Source organism: Orycteropus afer, unplaced genomic scaffold (assembly GCF_000298275.1).
Source record: "Orycteropus afer afer isolate SDZICR_OR568_19922 unplaced genomic scaffold, OryAfe1.0 scaffold00293, whole genome shotgun sequence".
Lineage (NCBI taxonomy): Eukaryota > Metazoa > Chordata > Mammalia > Tubulidentata > Orycteropodidae > Orycteropus > Orycteropus afer.
The window spans coordinates 1,701,031-1,712,698 of record NW_006921880.1 but is presented as its reverse complement, the minus strand read 5'-3'; the positions used below and the strand labels follow the sequence as shown (position 1 = coordinate 1,712,698).

At 39.0% G+C, this 11,668-nt stretch overlaps 1 protein-coding gene across 1 annotated transcript in view; it reads left to right on the top strand.

The window, feature by feature from the left end:
• Positions 1-11,668, top strand: part of IDE (insulin degrading enzyme) — a 161,473-nt gene that overhangs the window by 67,134 nt on the left and 82,671 nt on the right. The window lies entirely within an intron of this gene.

The window sequence follows — 11,668 nt, the reverse complement described above, 5'->3', positions numbered from 1 at the left end:
TTTTTTTTTTTTTTTTTAACCTTTGCTTTTGAAAAGTACAAATTTACTGAGAACTATCAAAATTGAATCAAGCATACAGGTGCTTTATTATGGCACTTAAGAGATTTTCAAGTCCCCCCTTGTCTCATAACTTGTATCTTGTACTTTCATGTACTTAGCTAGCTGCAGGAAAATTGCCCTTTTTAATTTTACAGGAAAATTCACACATCTTCAAGATCTCTTTCAGGATTTTTAGAAGCTTGCTCTAGCAAGAAGAGGATTTTTTCTTTTTCTTAAGTTTTAATAATTCCCAGTCCCTAACTATAGATACCTCAGAAACCCGAGGAGGGGTCGCTATGAGTCAGGGCCAACTCGACGGCAAATAACAACAACAACAACAACTATAGATAGGGGAGCTCTGGTGGCATAGTACCTAAGGAATTTGACTGCTAACCAAAAGGCTGGTGGTTCAAACCCACCAGCCACTCCTCGGAAGGAAGGTTGGGCAATCTACTTTGGTAGTGATACTGCCTCGGAAACCTGAGGAGGGGTCGCTATGAGTCAACTCTGTCTCGATGGCAGTGAGTTTGGTTTTGGTTTTTGAACTGTAGATACATTAACCTAATTTTCAGACCCTTGGGTTTTCAGAAAACATTTAAGATTGTCCTGGATATAACTTCAAAGCAGTCTTTCTTAAGAGCCTTAAAGATAAATAGTTAGAGACACCTCTAGTTTTTAAGACAATTTTGTAAACTTTCAAACTCATTCTTTCCCACAGAGTGTAAGAAATATACAGCAGAAATTTCTAGGAAAATTAATGTTTCCCTTGAAAATCATCATTCTTACACTTTAGTACTGAGTGGGTAAAGTTTTGTGTTTTAAATTGAATTTTAAATAGTTGTTACATAAATATATAAAATAGCATTTACTGATCTTTACAAAATCTTATCCATTATCACTTTTCTTTCAAGAAGAGGGAGCAATCTACTTCGTAGTGATACTGCCTTGGAAACCCAAGGAAGGGTCACTATGACTCGGGTCCGACTCAACGGCACATAACAACAACAAATCACTTTTCTTAAGTTTCACAACAACCTAGGTCAATAATTGAGTACCATTTTTAGCAAATAACGTACACTTTATATGTTTTTTTGCAAACCACTCAGTTCCTTCACGCCAGCTTCCTGTGAGCTCTGTGCATGTTATATGTGTGTTACTTATGTGGGCGTGTTATATGCAATGATACGGTAATTATTGTCTGACAGTTGCTATGCTGAACCTTAACAGAATTATTCATTTAATCCTTACAACAGTCCTGTGGAGTAGGTTCTCTTATTTACGTACAAAGAAACTGGGGTTTAGAGACATTAAAAAAGTTGCCTATGTCTTACCATTAGGAAATGGAGTAGTCAGTGATTGAGCCCATGCTTTTAACCACTGGGCCATATTACTCCTATTTTACAGATAAAATAAACGACCCCTCAGAGATAGTTGGTGACTGCTAACCAGAAGGCTGGTGGTTCAAACCCACCAGCCACTCCTCGGAAGGAAGATGGGGCAATCTACTTCCGTAGTGATACTGCCTCAGAAACCCAAGGAGGGGTCACTATGAGTCGGGTCTGACTCAATGGCACACAACAACAACAACAACAACAGAGATAGTTGGAGAATTTTCCAAGGTTGCTTAATTAGTATGTGATAGAGTTAGTACAAGAATCCCTGAATCTCCCAACTGCCAAGCCAGTGCTGTCTCCCAGCAGGCCCAGAGTGGAAAGATCACAGTGGGTCAGCAACCCTAATTTCCTCAGTCCACTGCTGGAGTTCTTTTTAGCGGTGAAAGAGCCTGAAAGGTAGGAGTCAAAATTTTGGTAGCAGCATTTTGATATGATATAAATGACCCAACTGGATTAGCACTAAATTAGGACAGTATGTGTCTAGAAAATCAAATGATGTTTGTTATTCCAGCCATATTCATGTTGTTCTTCACACATGGATTATTAGGTGGGAGAAGTCATCTGGACCATTACTGAGCTTTCTGCCCTACTTTAGAGCCACAGTAACAATTTTTTCCCTTTTTTGTTTAATGATATACTCAAAAACTATAAATCCATCCCGTAATTCAGATCATAACAATAGCTATTGTTTATTTTCTGCTCTGTGTCAGATATACTAAATGCCTTAAAATTTTTATAGATTTATTATGAAATATTTGTTACACAAAAAGATTAATACACAGCTTTTGCTAAATTATTCTCTATTTTCCTGCTTAAAGAAATAACACTACAAATACAAATTGAGCATCTGGGGAAAATGCATGTTGGATTTTCCTCCCTGCTCCCAAGAGATAACCAGCCTCTTAAGTGTGATGATTATCATCCCCATGCTTTAAAAAAAAAACCTTTAGTTATATATTTACCCCTAAGCAATATAGACATACTATAGTTTAGTTTTTAATTTTTATAAAAATGGTATTTTATTTTGTAATATCTGCCATTTATATTTTTTCATTGAACATTGTGTTTGTAAGAACTATCCATATTGGTAAGTGTATCTCTGATAATACATTTTTTTTAAATCTTTGTACTATTTGAACAATCTGATGAATGAATGTACCACTGTTTATCATTTTTCCTGTTAATAGAACAATGCTGCTATGAGCATTCTTACACATGTCTTCTTGTACACAGAGTTTTTCTAGAGTATATATGTCTCGTGCACAGTGCACTTACTGTGTCGCACAATATGTACATCTTCAGATATACTGTTGTTGTTAGATGCTTTTGAGTTGGTTTTGACTCGTAGTGGCCTCATACAACAGAGTAGAATTTCCCAGTAGGGCTCCCTAGGCTGTAATCTTTATGGAAGCAGATCACCATGGCTTTGTCCTGCAGAGCTGCTAGATATTGCCACATTGTTACAGTGATTCATTCAAATTTACACTCCCTCAAGCAGTGTCTCAGTTCTCATTTCTGCACATCCTAAACAAGACTTAGTGTCATCAGATTTGAAATTTTTGAATGTTCTGTTTATTGATGTTAAATATTAGTTTTATACTTTGTAATATATATATTTCCTAATTCGGGGTAAGCCTACCAGTGTCGGGATAGGAGAATGTGCCTAAGATAAGTAATATGTGCAGCACCATCCAATCAGAAGACGGCTGACCTTAGATTAGGTGAAAGCTTTGCCAGCACCAAAGCCCATGCTTATTCCTCTATATTTTCCTATCCACAGGTCATGGTAGTGGTGGTAACAAGAGTTCATTCAGTAATTTAGGGACTAATTAAGGAATTTCGTGCATTATGTCCTGCTTTTCCTTTATCTCATCTGACTGTTCCTTGAGAACTTTTACTAAAATTTAGAGGAACAGAAAATAAAACTTAGCTAGCCTTCCTGCTTTTAGTAAACTCTTAATAAAGAAAAATAATAATTAAGAAATATGAACTGACTGAATAATGAATGATATTAAGAGACTGTTAAAAAAATAATTTAGGTGTTGTAATGGAATTGTGAGAGCTCTGGTGGTGTAGTGCCTAAGGCATTTGACTGCTAACCAGAAGGCTGGTGGTTCAAACCCACCAGCCACTCCTTGGAAGGAAGTTTGGGCAATCTACTTCCATAGTGATACTGCCTCGGAAACTCGAGGAGTCACTATGAGTCGGAAACGACTCGACAGCAGTGAGATTGGGTTTTTTTTTTTTTTTAATATACATAAAAGGAGCTCTGGTGGTATAGTAGTTAAGTCATTTGGCTTCTAACCAAAAGGTCAGTGATTCAAACTCCTGAGCCACTCTGTGGAAGAAAGATTTACAGCCTTGGAAACTTGACAGGGGTCACTGAGTCAAAATTGACTTGATAGCAGTGAGTTTGGTTTTTTATATATAAATATATGTGTATACTATTTGTAAGGAGCTCTGGTGGCATAGTAGGTAAGGCATTTTGCTGGTAACTAGAAGGTTGGCAATTCAAACTCACCAGCTACTCCATGGGAGGAAGATGAGGCAGTCTACTCTCATAAAGATTTACAGCCTTGGAAACCCAATGGGGGTCACTATAGTTGGAATCTACTCAATGGCAGTGGGTTTTGGTTTTGATTTAATAAAGGGTTTACTTCTAAAGGGTTAAACTTTATAACAAACTTGACTCTTTGGCTCATTTATACCTAGCATCCATTGTTTCTTCATTAGAGTTGAAACTGGCCTGGTCCCAGAACAGTCACAGTGGAAAACCTTGTTGTTAAGTGCCGTCAAGTTGTTTCTGACTCATAGCGACCCCATGCACAGCAGAACGAAACACTGCCCGATGCCGCACCAGCCCCACAATCCCTGCTATACTTGAGCCCATCATCGCAGCCACTGTATCAATCCATCTCGTTGAAGGCCTCCCCCTCTTTCGTCGACCCTCCACCCTACCAAGCATGACATCCTTCTCCAGGGAATGGTCCCTTCTTACAACATGACCAAAATAGGTGAGACGAAGTCTGGCCATTCTTGCTTCCAAGGAGCATTCTGGCTGCACTTCCTCCAGGACAGATCTGTTAGTTCTTTTAGCAGTCCACAGTACTTTCATTATTCTCTGCCAGCACCACAACTCAAAAGCATCAACTCTTCTTTGGTCTTCCTTATTCATTGTCCAGCTCTCACGTGCATACGAGGTGATTGGAAATATCATGGCTTGTGTCAGGCGCACCTTAGTCCTCAAGGAGATATCCTTGCTCCTCAGCACTTGAAACATTTCCTTCGCAGTTGACTTTCCCAGTGCTACACGTCGTCTAATGTGCTGACTGCTGCTTCCATTGACATCGATTGTAGAACCAAGCAACGTGAATTCCTTGACAACCTCAATCTTCTCTCCATTTATTGTGATGCTGCTTATTGGTCCAGTTGTGAGGATTTTTGTTTTCTTTATATTGAGACGTAATCCATACTTCAGACTGTATTCTTCAACCTTCATCAGTAGGTGCCTTAAGCCATCCTCACTTTCAGCAAGCAAAGTTGTATCGTCTGCATATCTCAGGTTGTTAATGATTCTTCCTCCAATCCTGATACCACGTTTTTCTTCATATAGTCCAGCTTCTCGGATTATTTGCTCAGCATATAGATTGAATAAGTGTGGAGAAAGAATACAACCCTAACGCACTCCCTTCTTGATTTTAAACCATGTAGTGTCCCCTTGTTCTGTTCGAACGACAGCCTCCTGGTCAAGGTACAGATTCCTCATGAGTACAATCAAGTGCTCGGGAATTCCCATTCTTCTCAGTGTTATCCATAATTTGTCATGATCCACACAATCAAATGCCTTTGCATAGTCAATAAAACACAAGTCAACATCTTTCTGGTATTCTTTGCCTTGAGCCAAGATCCATCTGACAACAGCTATGATATCCCTTGTTCCACGTCCTCTTCTGAATCCAGCTTGCACCTCTGGAAGTTCTCTGTCAATAAACTGCTGCAAACGTTTCTGAATTATCTTCAGTAAGATCTTACTTGTGTGTGATATTAATGATATTGTTCTATAATTTCCACATTCTGTGGGATCACCTTTCTTTGGAATGGGCACAAATATGGATCTCTTCCAGTCAGTTGGCCAGGTAGCTGTCTTCTAAATCTCTTGGCATAACTGAGTGAGTGCCTCCAATGAGGCATCTGTTTGTTGAAATATCTCAATCGGTATGCCATCAATTCCCGGAGTCTTGTTCTTCACCAATTCTTTCATTGCAGCTTTGACTTCTTCCTTCATTACCATTGGTTCTAGATCATATGCCACTTCCTGAAATGGATGAAGATCGATCAGTTCTTTTTGGTACAGTGACTCTGTGTATTCCTGCCATCTTCTCTTGATGTTTCCTGCATCATTCAATATTTTGCCCATAGAATCTCTCAATATTGCAACTCGAGGCTTAAATTTTTTGTTCAGTTCTTTCAGTTTGAGAAATGCCGAGCATTTCTTGCTCCACCTAATTCAAGAGTTTCTAAGGATATGGGACTGTCATTCCGTACTGTGTTCCCAAGCGGATTACAATTTCCTTCAATCATCATGCATAGAAAGATTGTAAACATCTGGGCAGCAACGAAATGATATGTAGATTCATAGAATGGTACCTATTTGTGGCAACAAGCTACTTCTCAGACAGTGTGGTTTGAGGTTCCATTTTGCAGTTTGGCCAGAGAGCCAGTATTGTTAGACTGTGTTAGATGAGCCAGGTCGTTGTTGGCTATGGCTTCTTTGGCCTGTTTTCTTTTCACTTTTTGTTGAAGTATAATAAATATGCAGACAAGTGTGTGTGACTCTAATAACTTTTTTTTTTGTAACTTTTGCTGCTATCTGAAGAATCCATTGAATGAATATATATCACTGTCATATATGTGTAGTTCAAAGACTTTTCAAAAATTGAGCACGCCCACGGAACCAGTATCCAGTCAAGAAACAAAACATTCCCAGCACCTCACTAGCTCTCTTTGTGCTCCTTTGTAGTCACTATTTACCAATTGACAAGTAACCTTTATTTTGATGTCTGATAACCTACATTAGCATTTGGCTGCAAGCCACAAGGTCAGCAATTCGAACCAATCAGCTACTCCATGGGACGAAGATGAGGCAGTCTGGGTCTGTAAAGATTCACAGCCTTGGAAACCCTGCAGGGCAGTTCTGTTCTGTCCTATAGGGTCAGTTTAAGTAGGAATTGACTCTATGGCACTGAATTTGGTTTTGGTTTTATAAATGAAATGATACAGTATGTACTCTTTTGTGCCTGGCTTCTTTCATTCTACCTAATGTTGAGAGATTCACCCATACTGTTAGGCACAATGGTGGATTATTCATTCTGTTTGATGTATAGTATTCCATTGTGTTATTTTGGCTCATTTTAATATAGCATTGCCAGTGATCCATGTCTGTGTGTGTTTTAGGTGACAGTATAGTACAACTTTATCTCTGTGTTTAAAATGCACCTAAAGATAAAGGGTAGCAATTGGAATGGTAAGATAACTCAAGAACATCAAATTCAAGGCGACTAAGCTAGAGCCAGTCAACCTGAAAGAATTTAACTTCTACATAGAGGCCATGATCTTGGCCTCTGTATGTTTTGAACTGAGATTTTCTTTTCTTTTTCCTAAACCAGATTATTGACCAGATTGTGATTAGGTAAATTAGACCGAAAGTTAGACTGAAAATCTGATATCAGTCTTGTACTAAATATTTATGGCCTGTTGAAAGAAAACTTAATTTCTCTAAACTTGGGTGTCCCAGTCCATCTTATTTTACATATTGTAGGAATCTGAGCTTGTCCTTGTAAAGCACCAAGAAAGTTCTGAAGGACAAGTCCATCTGGAGCTGAGGCTTTTAGAATCTTCATTTAGTAGAAATGGGAGGCACTCAGATTTCACATTGATAACAGAGAATTTCAAACAATTTCATAGCAAAAGGCCCTTGAGGAATTGGGACTCTGGACACTTCAGAGAGCACTTGAACCCCTCAGGTAGAGTTCAGGGATGTTTCAGGACCTTACAGTAGAGCAAATATGGAATTGAACTTGATCTTTAGTAAGAAATTGAGAGTTAAGAACCTGACAACTTGAGTAATAGAATACTTACAGTGAGTATGAATATAAGTGATTGCTTTGTGACTGGAAAAGGTGAATGAGTACTTCTTACTCTGTTTGTTGTACACACAGTAGCACCATTCATCACTAGATTTGTTGATTCAAGCGTTCGGAATAGGAATCTTGGCTCAGAGAACTGTGCAGCACTAAGTGGGTAAGGTGTGGGTCTGAGAACGCCATCTGGCGGCTTTCTCTAGACATCTGATTTAGTAAAAGAGGGCCAATTCATCCGCTATTTCTTTTAAAATGTAAGGGGGAAGAAAAAAAGTCAAGACAAACATGTTTTCTAAAATAGTTTCATCTTTGCCAATGAAAGACAAGAGCCTATATAGTAGTCTAAGCAGGACCAAGAGTAAAAGTTGTTAATATTAGGATCTGTGGCTATTTCTAGTCAAGGTGCCATTTTTGGAGAGAAATCAATCATTGGAATTCCATCTCCCAGTCCCTACATTGCAAGGTCTTTTTTAGAAAGGCAGAATTTAGCGAGTTTGCCTATTTGTTTTTTGTTTTGTTTTGTTTTTAAATGTATTTTATTGAAATATAATTTATGTACAGTGAAATACACAAAACTAAAGTGGCATGGGTCAATGCTTTTTTTTTTTTTTTTTTTTTTTTGCAGTGTTCCCTCCACTTCCCTCCCACCCCTGGCAACCAACATAGAAAATTTCCCTCCATATATAAACCTTTCTTTGACCTTCCACAACAACGAACTAATACTGTATTTGTCCTTCTGTGATTGACTTATGTCACTCAGCATAATGTCAAGTTCATCCATATTCTGCAGTGTTTTGCAGACTTTACATTATTCTTTAGTACTGCATAGCATTCCATGATGTGTATATACCATAGTTTGGTACTCTTCTGCTATAAATCTTAAGAGATAAGTCCCTTGCCAGATATGTAATTATCGACAAATATGAATTTGTTGCTGTCACTTTTGTTACATGCTTTTTCCTGGTGTCAATTTCTTTGTTCCATATAATTTTCTGTGCTGAGCTAGTTTTGTTTTATGAATCATGTTATCACTTCCTTCATTGCTCTCGTTGTAGTATTTGCTGAATATTTATGCTGGTCCTCTTTTTTTATGTGAAGGTTTATCATTTTTCTTTGAGGTTACCCTGTGATTTATAGTTTTCTTCCCAAGTTTAGAACAGTCTGTTCTATCATGTAGTTGTCTTGATTTCCCTACCATCTAGAAGTTATGTAACGACACAGTTTTTTTTCCCTGTTTTTGGTTTGTAGTTGTCTTCATTTGCCAATTGGTGTCTCTGGTTCCCTGTTTACAATCTTGTAGGCTTCTTTACTTTGCATACTTCCATAGCTGGATTGGTTTCTGGGTTATATCATCATGTGTGTTAATGGTCAGTTGTTGTTGGCTGTTGTTGCTTCTCTGTCCAAAGGACTCCCTTTAGCATCTCTTGTAAGGTTGGTCTGGTTTTAACAAATTCCCTTAATTTCTGCTTATCTGGAAATGTCCTAATTTCGCCATCATATTTGTGGGAAAATTTTGCGGGGTACATAATTCTTGGTTGGAAATTTTTCTCTTTCAGGGTTTTATATATACCATCCCATTGTCTTCTCACCTGCATGGTTTCTGCTGAGAAATCCAAGCTTAGTCTTATTGGTTGGGCCTTGTAGGTAACTTTTTGTTTTTCCCATGATGCTCTCATAATTCTTTCTTTATCTTTAGTTTTGGTAAATTTGATGATGATATGTCTCGGTGATTTTCTTTTGGGGTCTATCCTGTTTGGGGTTCATTGGACTTCCTGAATGGATATATTCTCATCTTTCATCATACCAGGAAAATTCTCTTCCAGCAAATCTTCAACAATTTTCTCTGTGGGTTTATCTGTCTCTTCCTGTTCTGGAATTCCGATTACACGTAGGTTATTCCTTTTGATGGTATCCCACATGACCTTTAGGCTTTCTTCAATTTGTTTTGACCTTTTTTCTCATTGATCCCTGCAAAAAGGACAAGGAGGCCACATATTCTGACCTCCTAGAACCGCATAAGAGGAAGGCAGAATCACCATCAATAGCCCAAGGCCTATTGCTGTGAGGCCAGACATACTGCCTCCCTCCAGCCCTTTCTCCAACCATTCCTCCCAAAGCACCCACCACCTCTCTCCTGGGTTCGATAATTCACTGCAGTGGCCACACAGAACTCACAGATTATGAGGTTTATTAGGGAAGCACCAGGCTACAACTTGAGTTCAGGAAAAATGCTCAGTTTCTCTCCCCGGCCCGCCGTCTCTCAGCCAAGTCTCTCACAGTCTCTCCCCCAGCAGTGCATGTCCCTCGGTGTCTTACTCAGCAATGCCTGTCTGTTGCATCTCTTCCCCAGCAGCACGTTTTGGCAGCAAGTCTTCCTCAACCAGCAATCAGAGAGAGTTCTGCCTCTAGGAGGCCTCCTTTTGAGCTTGGCAGAGTAGCCAAACCAGCCAATCATAACAACAGGATTCTAAGCACCTGAGAGTGAGCCTCCCATAACATTGTGTTGTGCCACGCCCAACAGAAATAACCCAGGTTGATAACATTTACAATCAGGAGCTCCTCAGTTGCTCATTCCACCACTGGTTTACAATGACTTGTGGGTAGAAAAGCCATATTAAGTAATTTACTACACTGCAATCCCTTTCTAAAGAAGTGTTCAGGTATTTACCTTCAAGTTCCCTAATTGTGCCTTCCATTGATTCAATTCTGCTCCTTTGCCCATTCAATGTCTTATCTATTTCTGAAAATTTACTGTTAATCTTCTGGATTTCTGTGTGTAGATTTTGTATCATTTCTAAATTTTCATTTATTTTATCATTTTGTTCTTGTATTGTCTTTCAGAATTGTTCTAGGGTTTTCTCTTTGTTTTCCTTATCTGTCTCTCAATTCGTTGAAGGTACTAAAATATAATTCTTTTGAATTCCTTATCAGAGAGTTCCGATGCTGCCTCTTCCTCAGGGATGTGTTTTGGGTCTGTATCCTTGTCCCTTGTTTCTCCTGCTTAATCTTGCTTCTTTGTGTGGACTGTGATGCGCTGTTGTCTCTGAAGCATTGTGACAATTTTGTGTTTATATTTAATTGGTGATTGTATGTTGGAGTAACTTGCCCACGATTTTCATTTTCTTTGTATGTTATCTACGTAAGCAAGGTACTGTGATCCTCTGTTCACTAGTTGACGGCACTTAAATACTCATCACCTGTCTCCTTTCCTGTTGTCAGTTTTTTGGATGTCCCTGCTGACCTTGGCAAACAGAGCCTATTCTTTGGTCCCTGGAATCCAAATGAGAATGCTATCACTTTAAAATCCAAAATGGTTGCCACTTGTAAAGATTCAAAATAGCTGCTCCCTCAGTCACTTTAAATATCCAAAATGGCCGCAGCTTATAAACATTTAAAATGGCTGCACCTTGGTCACCTTAAATATCTAAAATGGCCACTGCTTGTAAACATTCAAAATGGCTGTGCCCTCGGTCACTTTAAATATCCTAAATGGCTACCACTTATAAACATTCAAAATGGTTGTGCCCTCGGTCATTTTAAATATCAAAAATGGCTGCCGCATGTAAACAATCAAAATGGCTGCACCCTCCGGACAGTGGAAAGTCTACAGCTCAGATAGTCTCCCTCCTTGCTATTTCCCTTCCTAGCCACCAGTGCAATTGTCCCTGCAGCCCTTGGTGACCAGGGCTGATCTTTAGGTCATTTCTCAGGTCCCAACACAACTTGGAAATATTCAGGCTGTTGGTCCCGTCAGAGTAGCTGACAGTCCACAGCTCCAGCCGTCTCTGTACTCACTGTTTTTGTTCAGGTTTTTCCACTGGTTGGTGCCTAATCCACTTCTGTATAGTTTCTTTCAAAGCTCAGGGTTCTAGGATTATCTTCTGTATCTCTATCAATTGGTTTCTCTCTTCTTTGTTCTATTTGTTTTAAACATGTTTTCCCCTAATTCTATGAGTTATAAAAATTTTAGATGAGCTCTTGTAGTGGTACACTATATATGTTGTTGTTGTTGTTATGTGCCATCGAGTCGGCCCCGACTCATAGCGACCCCTCCTTGGGTTTTCGAGGCAGTATCACTACGGAAGTAGGATTGCC